This window comes from Orbicella faveolata, unplaced genomic scaffold, assembly GCF_042242905.1.
Source record: "Orbicella faveolata isolate gen_17 unplaced genomic scaffold, um_ofav_v1 contig_36, whole genome shotgun sequence".
NCBI classification, from domain to species: domain Eukaryota; kingdom Metazoa; phylum Cnidaria; class Anthozoa; order Scleractinia; family Merulinidae; genus Orbicella; species Orbicella faveolata.
This window is the reverse complement of record NW_028301565.1, coordinates 1,682,501-1,697,506: the sequence shown is the minus strand read 5'-3', so window position 1 is coordinate 1,697,506 and position 15,006 is coordinate 1,682,501. Positions and strand designations below refer to the sequence as shown.

At 39.1% G+C, this 15,006-nt stretch overlaps 1 protein-coding gene and 1 long non-coding RNA gene across 5 annotated transcripts in view; one reads left to right on the top strand and one right to left on the bottom strand.

Annotated features, from left to right (window-relative positions):
- Positions 1–15,006, bottom strand: part of LOC149101950 (complement C2-like) — an 82,893-nt gene that overhangs the window by 35,844 nt on the left and 32,043 nt on the right. The window lies entirely within an intron of this gene.
- On the top strand, positions 245–2,098 carry LOC149101951 (uncharacterized). Of its 2 annotated transcripts, XR_016202395.1 has the most exons (5): positions 245–360; positions 714–768; positions 916–1,198; positions 1,596–1,735; positions 1,994–2,098. It is a non-coding gene; the product is annotated as an uncharacterized LOC149101951 (long non-coding RNA). The 2 variants fall into 2 exon arrangements; XR_016202394.1 differs by lacking the exons at positions 245–360; positions 714–768; positions 916–1,198 and having other exon boundaries at positions 1,533–1,735.

The window sequence follows — 15,006 nt, the reverse complement described above, 5'->3', positions numbered from 1 at the left end:
AATGAAATTCTTTTTAACATATCTGTAGCTATCAAATTATGTTATAAATCATATTAGAGGTTTTAAACTTTCCGAATAACTAATCATCCTCCACCAGTCCGGGATCGTTATCAGATTTGATAACCATGTGACGTCACAACATGGCGGCCATTTCAAAAAACCGGGAATTTTCGTATTCACTTCGCTTTGCTCGTTATTTGTTCGATTATACTCGGGTAATTTACCCATAATTCTATTTGATAATTACCAGAAAAGAAGGAGCCTCACGTGTTTTGAAGATGGCGGTTGAAGACCAGCGTAAACGATGTAAAATGCTACTCGTAAAGTGAAACAGCGCTTGCAATTTTCCATCCAAACCAGGTATGTTTTCATTTTGTCATTAGATTTAAGTTACCTGGAGATTTTTGCGGAAATTGCAAAAAATATGTCGTTAATCTTCACGCCATATTCTTGGGATTTAACGTGTTTTTAGTGTTGTGCACGATCTGTGAAAAAAGTGCACGGGGGTATTTTGATTTGCGATGTGTTGTTCGTAACGGCGGCCATATTTACAGCTGTAATCGATATGTTCCTAGGTATTGAGATGGCGGATGCTGGTACCCATAGAATCCAAATAGCAAATTTATGTCGATTTTGTGGATATAGCTTGGTCATTACATAGGGTAGGTTTATTGTTGTCGAGTTTTGCAGCATAAAATTTTCGTTTCTTTTAGGCCTGACAGACACGCACCATTCAACTTTAAGAATTACTGGTGGCAAAATCAAGGGGTACGTAAAAGTAACTTACATAAATCATCTAAGCCCCTTCAGAAAAAAATATAGCTCTTAGTGAGTCGCTCGATTCATGGTACGGCAGTCCAGGTGGTTGGGAAACCACTTGCGAATCTAACATTAGTTGTTTATTTTCTTTTGAAGGGTTACCATGAGGTCAAAATCAAGGGGCCAGAAGGAACTCCTTTTCATGTCCTTCCTGAAAATTGGAAACAAAGACTCGTTCGCACTTCGTTGTGTTTTGCCGGAAATTAGAGAAATACCCGAGACACTTCTAGACGTGCCACAGTCTGGTATCCAAGAGCGCTGAGAAAAATTACACTTTGAGAGAAGTTGCTGGAAGACAGATAGGCCGGGTGCAATACTTCATAAACAGGGAACTAAAACACCTTTCGGACTGCGGGAAAACCGACAATCACGTTAAAGGGTAAGTTGCCTATATTTTAGAGTCAATTTCAACAACTCGCGGTCCTGAAATATTTCCGGAAATGCCAGCCAAACTAGGTCAGTTTTCTGGCACACCAGTCGTTATATAATGAAGCTTATTGTTGGATTTAGCGAGTGAACTATGGTACGAAAACACATTACTTGAATTATAGTTTCTTTTATATGAATCGGTCATTAAAAGCGTTTTTCCATATCACCGAATGCACAACAATAGACTACTGATCTACAACTAAAACAATTTTTTTCCGGAAATGCCAAGACTTCCCAGTTTACTGTCACATCTCACGACATAAAGTGTTGCATGTACCCTTCCACGGAACGGAGGTGTATCACGAATTAAAGTAAATATACCTGCTATATTTTTGTTGTTGTGCCAGAACCATATCAGGCGAGCCCACAACGACAAAGAGAACTCCAGTGCATCAAAGATGGAAACGAAATGTACAATACGGCAGAGGGGATTGAATTAGCAATCGCAGAAATGAAATTAGGCGTGGGATGGGATATGGCCATCGAGGTAAGCTATTCTATCTTCAGTATATCTGGACAGAGAGTCGACAGAGAGAGGGTCGCGAACTGTTCCCATACTGTTATTTCCATTTCATAGTAATGAATCATAGTAGGAGATGTTTCGGTCCTAACCACGCTTCGCTCATGCAAATTGAACGAAATTCAGTTACAGCTCTCCGCTTGGAATATAGAAGCAACTTGTTCAGTGTCAATTTGTGAACTCAAGATGTATTTACTGTTAGTGTTTCGTTTATATTTTATACAGACTGTTGAACAGCCAGCTTCGCCAACTACCAAGAAAATGAAGCCTGAGTGAAACTAGAAGCTATCATATTAGTATCAATAAACAACGCTTTTGTGAACAGAATAACTGTTGTCTACCTTCGTGTGTTTTTACTCGGAACAAATATTATACGGTGTCTATCTGAAAATGAAACTTTTCACTGTAGCTTTTGGACAAAGACAGTTTTCTTCCATACATCTCTGTTTCTATTCCATAATCCAGTAACCTATTGCGAAGAAAACATACAATTACAATTAAATGAAATTGTATTGTGATGTTGTGAAAAAAGTAACTCCTTTCATCGCAGCGCCCCGTCGACCGCCATATTGAATTATACACTGTTGCTACCAAATAATGTCACGTGAACGAAAATTTGGGCAGCGATTGGTTAATGGTTTGTTTTGGTCGAGGTTATCAAATCTGATAACGATCCCGGACTGTCCACTTTTTAATGTACTAGTTGCAGTTCTCAGAAAGTTACGACCATTCCTGACGGAAACAATAGTAGTGCGCCATTGCTGGGCCGAGTGTGTGGCAAAGGACCGCGGGAATTTTTTTCACCCGGAAATCGAATGTGGATAGAACTTCAAACGGACCTAACCACCAATATAAAAGGTTTCATTTCAGACTGAGTTCAATACTGAAGAGTAGTAGAGAAAGCTGAAACTGTTCAATTTTCCAGAAAATGGCTGTCTCCTTAGTGTTCGTATGTCAACTTAGAGAGAACTGTAAGGAGTAGAGAAAATTGCTAGATGTGCATGCACTTGCCAGTGAGAAAAGTTGCTTTTCTTTGAACCTTGCATACGGCGTCTGTGCCTGCGGTACGAGCGGCAGTCAAAACTGAGCTGTCCTACCGAAACGACACGATAATAGCTTTTTTTCGCAGCTAACAAAAACAAAGACATTGCCAAAGTTGCTGTGGCCTCTTGTAATAGTTAAACTGAGAATTCCGGGTTCAATTTGACGAGGAACAAAATATTTTGTTCAAAATAACACAACTATTATCCTACCTGACGATACTCGACGAACCACGATTGAGCTACCATGGCGAACGCCGGCGACCCATTTTTGGCGCCAAATTGGAAGCTTGGACACACAAAATGTTTCTTATTTTTCAATTTTTGCAATCTGATATGGTTATTAGAATTGTAAATCCCTTTTCGTGAGTATTTAATGCCATCTCCAGTGAGAAAAGTGGCCTGATTTCAATGCCTTTCCTGTTAACTTACATTGACGCCAGGACAGTAACGTTTTTCCTGTTGTTTATCTATTTTGCATTTGTATTAGCATGTTTTTTCTAAGGGTTTAAGAATTGTGACAATCAGCTTTGGTTGCTTTTTACTCTTTTATGTCTTGGAAAATCAAAAGCAAACGGAAATAACGAAAGATGTAAAAAATCAAGCAATTATAGTTAGAGTAAACATGAGTAAATAGCTAGTATTGAACTACGGGAGGTGAAAGTGAATCGCCTCGTCTCATTTTTATCAAAAATTGCTTTCAGGTAGAAAATCATCCTGCCACTGTTTTATTTTGTTTATGAGTTTTGTTTGTTTTGTTTTTCTCCATAATTGAAGTAAAGCTACAACAGAGAACACGAATGGAAAGTTAATTTCAATTTCATGTGCGTAACAACCACTAGCAAATAGAAAGGCTCGACAACAAAGTCTGAGAAATTAACTCTGACAGTCCATATTATTTAGGCGCTTTTCATTAAAGTGGGTACTCTTAGATCTCTCTTAGGTAACATTTTATGGAAATTAAAATAGAAGAGTATGATAATTTCCACTTTGAAAAGTAGGAAAAAGAAATAATAACAATTACAGTGAAATTAACTCGGCTGGAGTTATTACTGACTTTTGACAACTAGACGAGCTTAGTTATTTGCAGGTCAGTCCGATAAATTATTTACCGCATTGCACTAAAGTTTTGGTGTTTTTGTCGTTGTTACTCCTGTTGCATCGGTGAACATCGCCTATCGTTGACGTAATACTTACCTCATTCCTACAGAAGTCAATCAACACAACACCATGCTCCTGTTGCAGATTGAAGTGTTTCTTCTCTTTCATCTCATCGGTACGCTGTAGTTTGTTTTGGTTTCCAGTGGATCTCAGTCATATTCCTCCGAAACTACATGCAAACATGGTTTGGTAGTTTGCACTCTTGATGCAAACTCATACTCCACCGTGGTGCAAGGGGAGAGGAAGGTGGGTGGGTGGTTGGAGTCCCCCTGCGCTTTTGGCTTTGTTATGACGTAAGTATTATGGGATATATATGAAAATAGTTCTGGGGGCCATTGACTTTATTCAACTTGGAGAATTTTTTATTTTTTTATATTTTTTGATATTTCACTTTTTTCACTATAATTTTCGTTTCCTTATTAACACGAAAATTTAAGCTTTTAAACTTTTTCGACATCTTAGCAAGGAAAAGTTGCTTTATGCATCTTTATGTTGCGTTGCAACTACCTCTGTCCCAGAATATGGTTTGTCAGTTTACAGTATAACATTTTAATAATTTCGTAACTCATATCTCACATCTTACTTGTCTCAACAACTGAAATGGACAGATGCCCAGAGAAAATGATCTTGACGAAAGTAAAAAAAAAAATTACCCGATTAGGTAGTGCCACCCTCTCCCCTCCTGAACGTCCAAGGTATATCTTTTATTTTCTTTACGAAAACGAGAATTAAGTGCAAAATGTAACCGGGAATAGCGATATATCGTGCGATGAACCATTCCCCAAGGTGGAAACTGTGAGAGTCGTTTTGTGCGATAACTGGTAACTAATGGATGGAGACTAGAAATGTTTTATTACCTTAATTAAATTCCAGGTAATCTGGTGACGTAATGAAGAGGCCTGGGCACAAAAATTTTCATGCCTTATATCACAACCGCGGGTGGCCTGAAGTATTGTTTTCGAATTTAACATGGCAGTCGCAGTGGCAGATCTCGTCGGTTCTGCTTTAACTTTTACTCTCTGCATTCAGTAACAGGAAATGTGGGAGACACGGGGAATGATGTCACGTTTTGGCAATGGAATAATGCATGAAATTTGGAGTCAAAGAGCTGGATGCGTTGGATCGTTGGTGTTGATGTTGAAAATCTCATCTGATAGGCCATGCTGTTGAAGCACAAATCTACACGGTTTTATTTGGTTATTTTGGTTTCCAGTTCTTTCAACTGCATTTATTTGCTTTTGTTTGATTATTAAAGCTTTTGTTTTGCACAATAATGAGTGGATTTTGCCTTTAACTGCTCGTAGATAAACCACGTTTGATCTCTAAACTTGATGTAATAGCACAGTCGAATGAAAACGCGGGTGTCACAGTTTTGGCGGGCTTTTGGGACGACAGCTTCTCTCCAGTGTTGCCATGCATGCCTGAGGACTTTAAATTTACGTAAGTTATTGTTTTCCTCTTTGCTCGGTGACGATTTTCGGCACTTCAATGTCTCGCCAAGTGAAGGAAAACGTCTGCAACTCGGAGTCGATCCAGTACACCTGCATTGTCCGGTTGAAAACTGCGACAAGTTTTACAAAGCAAGAAATATTTAAATGAACACTTTCGCTTGCATCCATCACACAAACCCGATACCTTGCCGTCGACTTGCGTTCGTGTTACTGAGGAATGTGCCGGAAAATTCCTTGACGACGAAACAAACCCGTATATTAGGAAACTGCGTGTCAAAGAATTGTTTCAACTTCTGACGGGTGACGAACTTAAACAGTTTGAACTCCCAAGGATTGCCAACGGTGTGACACCTGTGGACTTTGTTGCAATGGACTTCAGATATAAACCGAGTAAGCCAAAAACTGGTTGAGTTGAAAAATGAACTTTGCTCACCCTATCCAGAATTAAACTCTCAGTTTTGCCATGGGCCACCTCTTGATAAAAGAGAACAACGTGTTGAAAATCTTCAGAATAATCTGCCACATTCATGTGACTGGATTATTGAGATGGGCAATGGTGCAATATTAAAAAATGTTATTATGACTAAATTCTTCAGAAAGGAATATTCTGTATTAATTTTGAAAAATTTGATTGTGGAATAGTTGGGGTGTTTGGAATTGGGCAAAAAGAGGCCCAAGACAACCTGAGGAAAAAGTGGGGGAAAAATTAGAAATGGCGATATGAATAAATCCAATTTTGAACAAAGAGAAGATTTTGGCAAGCTGAATGACCAGCGCCAGCAACTGTTGAAAAAAATTGGTCTTGAATTTAGTGTTTTTGGAGAGCTGGCTGTGGAGTATGCTGATGTTGAAAAGTACATTACACTGTTTCTCAGTCAAACAGGCACCAAAGTGCTATTAGTATTCCACACAATAACATGATAATAATGGACTACATTGATGGCTTTCCATGGCTCAAATGGTCCCACCATTTTACAGGAGAGACAAGCGTCAACATTAAGATTATTGAGCCGTATAACTTAATGAGGACAGTTTTAACAATTGCACTTTGGCTAGGCAACGATGACTATGACACAGTAAAGAAGTGCACAGAACCGTTTTCTAAACAACTCAAAGTTCTCCAATCAGTAATTCATCCCTTAAGTGGAAAGGAAATAAAAATGTTTCGATGCAGCTGTGGGCATGGGAAGGAAAGAAGATCATCAACCGGCAGTTCTTCTGCCAAGTCTTCCTATCCCATCCCTGAAGTCCCAGAGCATCAGAGCCAACTGGGAGACATGAAACTTATATGCCCACAGCCAGTATGGACAGTGGAAGAAACGGTAGTAATGGAAGAACAATTTCAAAACACACTTAATGGCAAATCTCCCACTAAACAAAAGCGCAGAGGATTTGCAAAACAAAATTTGGGCAATATGGGGAGACACAATATCTGTGGAACACCTCTAGCTGACTTCTACCCAGGTAATGCCCACCTTGGGTTTCGATCGGGAGAAACCTTGTGTTTAAGGATAGTTAGAATTGCATCAGGTTTGTATCTCATCTTCTTTTTAGTTAAAAAGGACTGCAGCATATTTTAAATTACAGTGATAAAGCTCATCAGCATAACCCTCTGAAATAATTGTTTGCCCCAGGAAGAGTATTTTGACTGTTTACATGTACATGTATCCTTCCAAAAAGTGAAATTTACCAAGTCTGTCTGCCTCCCCCCCTTTAGGCTTAACACTGATACTCTTGGCCTTTTGTGGCCACAAAGAGGCAGCCTGTTTAACAGTTCAACATAGAGGTTTAGTTTCTGCTTGATGACTACTAAAACTGAGAGAACTTTGCTATTGTGTTTTCAGCGAGTGACAAGACACTGCACAAGGAAAGTAGAAGTTTCCTCTACTATCAAAAAGTAGACTGCTAATCTGCATCAGCGCACAGTACTTTCCACACATCTAAACTTCGTTGATCATACGTGAAAGTCACTCCGGTAAATCACTCCCCACATGCCCCAGCAGACTCAGTTTTATTCACCTCAAGCTGAGTTTTGGTACAAACCAATCAAACGATAAAAACCTTTAAGTAAAACTGTTCATTATTCCCAATGTCTTTCCAAATAGCTTCAGATTAGTTTGATGTTTATAAAGTCTCCCTTTATTGAGCAGAAATATTCTTTAAGTTAAAATACTTGAGTGGTTATTTTTGGATTGACTTAGCCAAATAAAAATCATTCAACTTGAAGTAAATGACTACTAGATAATTCACGCAGTTTATTTTCCGGCTGTTTTGGGGAGTGAACGACCATTCTTACTGGCATTGAGGAAAGGTTTGGCCAAATCAGTAAACCTGGAAGAGAAAACCATAACGTTTGATGAAGTTGGCGTCCTCTCATTTGGTGAAAGAGTGCCTCAAATTTTAATTTTAAACCAAGCAGGGTTGCAAGGAACTTTACTGGAGGTTCTAACCTCACTCTGCAGCGGCCTTGACAAAGTATTCAGAAATCTCCTTCGAACACCGCATGAGTTAACTGATGATGAGTATGGAGCTCAGGCTCGAGTCCTTCTTGGTTTCCAAGCAGTTCAAATATTTGGAAGTACCAGCATCACAGCTTCTTGGAACCAAATTGTGACATATGTTCCTTACTATATTGACAAGGCACCTCCTGATGCAAATGTGGTTGGTCTCCCCATTACTTTGGCAAACGTCAGTGACGCAACAATGGAAACTGCACACGAACAAAACAAAAGGAAGTCCTTGCTTTTTTCTGGAGGAAGATCTGGCCCAGCAAAAACAAACCAGTATCAACAGCAGGTCATCAGGCAACAGTTTCAAAATGAAGTCTTTGAAATGACCAGCAGAGAGGAAACACCACAAAATGTTCCTCAGTGAAAGCTGAAAGAAAGGGAAAGGCAATTTCTGACAAAGAAAGTCCAATTATGAAAAAAAAGTGGTGATTTAAATTAATGAAACTATATTTAATTAGATATAGTGTTACTCATTGGAAGGGGTGAAATTTGCAGTGGATTTTTAGAAAATGAAAGGCCGGTGGAAAGAAATCTCTGTTTCGGATATACATGAGAAATTTGAGTCATTGGCAAAATGTGTCATATGAAACCTAACAAAAAAATTAATAGTCTGTTTTTTCCTTTCCTTCATATTTCTGCCAGTCAAAATCTGGCAATATAATGAAACTATCAAATTGCACACAGCAATCAAGAAAATCCTTAATACAAAAGTGATGGTAATACTGAGCTACATTGTAACTTACAGAGGTCTCAAGTTCAATTGGTATTTGCCAAAAGACTAAGAATCTAATCCAAGGGGTCTGGGGGAATGCTCCCACAGGAAATTTCGGGATTAAATGAAGCATCTATGATAATGGTCATGATCAGCATCTATGATCTGATGAGCAATGTTGTGTAACTTGGAATTTTACCAGAGACAAAGTAAAAATCTGCTAACCTACAGGGATTTGAAAAAAATTGTTCAGCTATTTAAAATCTCAGACAAGGGTACAAACATTAGAGGATAAGATTATATATACATGTAGTTGCAGGAGTCTCACACCCAATGCACGGGATTTGACGGCTCTGAAATCAGCAAAACTAACACTTTACATGGTATAAGTCATTACGAGCTTCGCATTACATGGTATAGCCATGACAACCGTCTTATTTCGAGATTACGTGGGATGATGATATCACATTACTTATTTCGACCTATTTCGACCTGTTTCATGTCTTTTCGACACATGATGAGTCGTAATATGACGTAATATGTGGAGAAGTAATTTTGCTACACGTGGCGCGCCATATGGAGCATGTATGATTGCTTATTTTTCCTTATAAGTGTTACAGCTGTTCTCTGATGAAACTGTAATTCTTTTAATTTCATGAAGCACTTGCCCTTTGTTGATCTGAAACTGCAAGATGATGAGATAACAAAAAACACAGGCACTTCACCCTGTCAAGAGCCTTTAAACAGAGATAATGAAGCAGAAAGTGATGACAAAATTGATTCAGTAGGCAATATTTCAACAATAAAATGGTCTCATAAAGAAACAAATGAATCAACTTTTGACACCTAAATTCAAAAGGCTGTGCTCATAATTCACTTAAATTGCACATCTCTCGATGTGAATTCTTGCAAAGAGGAAAGCATTATTTCTATTACCCAAAATATAACAGAGATAAAGAGTATATCCTGTGGTTAAATTACATCACTGTGAACGTTCAGGAGGAACAGAAACTGTAAAGTTACTCTTTTGATCTAACAAAGTAAATTCCAGTAAGGGCCCTGACATTAAAGAAAAAAATACTTACTACTTTCAGGGAGACATGACTGAAGAATGTCTTGGACAGGCCCAGGTTGCACCAGTTCAAACAGTTGCTCAAGGATCGGAAGCAGACACCCAGTCATTATCTGACGACCTTTACAAGTATGCACGCCATAATTTTCCTAACACAGTGGTGGTAATGTCGGTGACAAAAGAATCTGCCAAAAAGTTTAAAGAGAACAGCTTCCCCGCATCGCTATCGAGCATCAGTTTCCATTTGCAGTCCGTTGAAGCAAACTTTGTTTCCTTGAAGCGCACAGAGCCGAGAGTCCGCAAAGAAGTTTTTAAATGCAAAATATTGCCAAGTGCTATTAGCAGTTGTTTTTCTATCCATCGCGCAAAGAGCGACGCACGTCAAAGCCAAAGAATGATTATACAATTCTCCGATATTCTTAGATTGGAAGTCAATGACGATTCAATTGTAATGGACGTGAGAGAGCTACCAAAGGTGGAGCGAAAGATCTTCTCCAGCACACAACATAAGAAGACCACCGGACAGGCAAGTGACACATCAAAAAGGAAATGGACGACGGAGATTACCAGCACAGAGGCTGTAAGTTCAGCACCTTACCGAGTGTATGACATGAAACACAGTGTCAAAGACCCAACCACCATTCAGCTGAAGGAAGTGTTTGGAAAAATTCCATCTTTGAGGGAAGCTAGTGCGATTGGCCTTTATGGTGTTTATCCAAGAACATCATCTTGCGTGGAGAGTAATCCTGAAGAAAGGTAGCTGGTTGTCAAAGATCCGACCCTTGTAAAAGCAGCGCAGTTGGCCTGTTTGGGTCTTGTCCACTGTCTCCCAGAACACCATCAAACAGAGTTCGTTGTAAAGATGTATTCGTCTATGGAGGAGAGATTCAAAAGCCTTTTAAAGACAAGAATCCAGCACTTAGGCAACTGAACTCCGGGTCAGTTTCAGCTGCATACTCTCGGGTCCTTTGAAATCTGACTCTATTTCTGAAACTCAACAGATCATTTTCCCTACGTGTCTCCCGCAAGTCCTGTTATCGTATTTGGTAAGTAGACTTTCAGGTAAATCTTTTATCGTACATGGGGTAAACCTTCAGGTAAATCTGACTAGATCGTAACGTTTCTACCGCCATGGACCGCCATGTTAAATCCGAAAACAACACCTCAGGCCGCGCGCGGTTGTGGGTGCGGCATTAAAATGTTTGGCTTAGGCCTTTTCATTCCGTCACCAGATCACCTGGAGGATTTCGTATGTATAAGACTTTACAAACAGAGATTTGTTAAAGCTCTCATATTCAAGTTTTGTTCGCCGAAAGCATTTAAATGGCTTTCGATGCCCGAAAAGTTTTACACTGAAGAAAGCTTGTGCTAAATTTTACTGCCGTCAAATCGCTAGAAAATTCTCTCTAAAATTCCCGCAATGCATTACTGACCTCGAAAGGTTGATACAGACCAGTTTGTTGTTTTTTGGTCCGCTCCGAGAGCCGAGTGCTTTTGTTCAACCAGCTGATTCAGCTCCCGTTCGCTTAAATTCGCAAATTTCTTAGGTGGAGGCGCCGGACCGTCAAAATACTTACGCTCGAAATTTGGTAGCTGACAGGAATAATATTCCTCATCTCCGGAAAAATTATTAAATTTTTCCATATTTCATAAGAAGAGAAATAGGAATTAAGTTTTACAAAGTGTCAACGTCGATGAAAACAATTGCCGAGAAAAAATACAAATAAATAAACTGTCGTCAGCGTGCACCCCACGGCAAATGGATCGAGCGTATTAGCCAATCAGAACGCGCGCCTCGCTAAGGCTATATTAAAAAGATTGGTACAAATTGCACTATCAACTGGTGCATTATTAAAGCATTGAAGTTATACAAGAAAGTTCCTCCCGCTCAAACTCTGTGTTTGTACCTTATAGCGCAGTATACTATTTTGGTATATGTGCGACATTAAAATTGTTGAGATTCAGGATTTGAGTTTAATTATTGCAACCACTGTATTGCAATCATACCCCACCACAAAAATGTGCAAGCTCTTTTATTGTGGGAGTCCCCATGTTAAATAAGAAAGGATATAAAGATTTATAACAATGTCTTGTCTTTCTGAATAAGGTAGGAAAGAATGAAAAATGCCACCTGTCACATGATCAAGATTTTCGGTCGCTCCCCGAAATCTGCCCATAAAATAATGTTGATATATTCATCATCACACCATTATACAGTTCTGCTGATGCAATCTTATTTCGGGCTGAAAGTACGAAATCGTCCAAAATTTGCGTCACTTCAGTACTTGCTGGATTATTTTCAATAGTAAGATTGCGAAAATCCCCAAAAAATAACCGAGGAGCTCCGCTTTTAGGTTTTGCTTAATCTATATATTTAAGTGAAGGCACCAAGGCCATTCTGGAGATACGGTGTCCATTTGTTAGATTGTTGGCCTTTAGATTGAGGAACCTCGTTAGAGCCGCTGTTAGAAAAATGGTATATGATTTAGAAGAATGTATCATTGGAGCCAGTGTTTACCTTGGGAAAATGTGTACATTAGACTGGTGTCGGTGTCTAGAGGTGTCTGTCAAGCTTAAAACGTGGCTATGTAACCGGCATAAAACGGATCTCAATAATGCAGACTGTAAGCCTACTTTACCGACCTTCACAAGCTGGCTTACTACCATTCCACTCCTCGTTTGCCTGACATATTCTGTAAGAGGGTCCATTTAACTTGTAACCCTCATTACAGACGCAACACACCTTCTCCTTGAATGAACTGAATATAATTGTCCTATAATCGTTCCGTTAGAAACGTTGCTCGTAGGGCCGCAACTTTTAGCTAATAAGGCAAGATACAATATATATAGACTACTTTATGGAAAGTGCTTGGTACGGTATTTATACACGAGTTTTCTGATACAAAAATAACGAGTGCCTAAATACATGTAAATACCGTACCAAGCACTTTCCATTCTGTCATTTGTTTATTTTATACTTACTGAGATTTTTACCTTCAACGTCGTTATGAAATTAATTCGCTTTTTCATTCAGCAAAACAATAGTTATGTTTTTATTCATTAAGTGCACACACTTCAAGAGCTTCATGCAGCGCTTCTTCGAAAGCCTAAATATTTTTCGTATAGAATGTTTACCTCTTCATCAGTCAACGCTTCAGCTGCCTTTTGCTTTTTTCACTTCCTTTGCCTTCTTTTTTTAAGGTATCATGGTAGGTGGATTAACAGTGTTTGGAAATTACGTCGGAGGACGCGCGTAGACGAACTAAAAATGTTCATCCTTATATGTAGTTCAATTTTATCGAGAAAAAGACGAAAAACCTTTTATGAGATTGGTATGATTAGGTGTTAAAGATCCCCTCCGCACTGACAGATATCGGCATGGGTCAGTTTACCACAACAATTCGTGATGAGAACTTGAAATAAACAGGGCCGGGTTGTTCGAAAGCCGGTTAACGCTAACCTAGGATTAAAAGTTAAACGAACTTTTAATTTTTCTTGTATAAAAATATATTTTACTGCTCACGTTTTATGTAGTTTGAGCTTAGCCAAACTCAAAAATGAAGAAAAAGCATTATAAGCGGAAAACCACACCGAAAAGTTACAAAACTGAAATCAAAATTCTTGCTAATCCTGGGTTAGCTTAATCGGGCTTTGAACAACCTGGCCCAGGCGTCTACAATTCTGGCGCGGAAACCCGTCGCAGCGAAATCGTCCGAGAAGCGACAAACTATCAAGTTAAACTGCAGTGATTTCTTTTACTTAGAAGATTTCGTTGGCGGCATTGGTATTATGTTGCTCAAGTTTAGGCTTCTTCGTTCTCCAGACACGTTTTGAAACCATGCCTCGTGAAGCCAAAATTATAGAGGAAATCTCGAGGTCTACACCATCTACATCTACATCTGCGCTTGACTCTCTCGTTGTGAAAGTTTCGGAATCGCGTCCGTTCTCCAGTAATTTCGTGCGACTAGCACTTGTTGTATTTTTTCCTTTAGCTTCATTGGTGAGACTAGTGTCGTCGAGTTCCTTCAACCATTCTTCTTGGTTACAGTGCGACCCACAGTCGCTCAGAGCCAAAGATCTTGTTCGACGCTGAATCTGTAGGTTCCACCAGATTTTCGCCTCTTCGGCTTCTTCGAAGACGAAAATGGGCAAGAAGCTTTCTTGCGCTTTCGTCCTGATATAAAGAAAATTTGACAAGAACGAATGCTAACTTGCGATGAAACAACCAGATCGAGAACAGCTCGCGTGCACAAATATCACATCGTAATTCGCATTACATGCGACAACTAGCAGTGAATTTTAATTAGAGGTGTCAACGCGCCGTAAGGGGTTAATGAGATTCAAAAATAGTTTTCCTCCTTATCTTAAAAAGTGAAAAAGTTTTTTTCCCCATTCTTTTTGCAAAATATTTGTCTCAGTCTTCTCAATTTGAACAGCTAAAAAATGATTTTTCGCATTTTTCGTAAAAATCCACATACCATGATACCTTAAGTCGCTTTCCTTGAGCTTTCAAACGTTTCCTTGCTTAGTCAAACTCTTTGTCGTAGATAAAGCTCACGGGATATTTGCCTTCTTTCAAAAACTGGTATCATTTGAAGAAGACCCTTGAAGGCTTGATGGTTCATAATCCTCGCCATCTGTCCATTTGACGTTCAAAATAAATCCGCACACATCTGGTTTGATTTCTTCAACTTTTCTTGTCTCATCCTCCAGTTTGAGGAACTCGCTGAGCAAGCTAACATCTTGTCGGGTTTTTGCCCAAGTGTTTTTGTCCCATTGTTCCTAGATGTAATCTTCAATGGGTTTATCTAAAGCGATCAACCTGTTCAAACTTTCCGCCATTGTAAGTAGTGTATAGCTACTATGCGGGGAAACTAGTGTAAACTCTACAAACTTCTGTGAATGAACATTGAAGAGGCGCCAACAACAATTTGAACGCGTTGCGAAATGATTGATTCATTTTGACAGCTGATTTCTGATTGGATGAAACGCTTTTCCCACAAGTAAGAAAGTCGTTTCGCGATTGTCATTGGATGAAGAAATTTTCGTAATGGAGTTTTTCATGCGTTCGATTCTATCCGAAAATCTTCGTCTTGTAAAATAAGTTGATACCTTCATTGTGTTCGTTATAAAGGAAATAGCATTTCTGCGGTTTTTATATTGCATCCTGGGCTATGTTTGTATTTTTTTTTTTTTTTTTTGCTTACTTCTACTAAAAACTCTGGTTTAGGTAAGTTATGTTTTGTGGACGGGTAGCTACACCACTTGACATATTACACGAAGTACATCCAT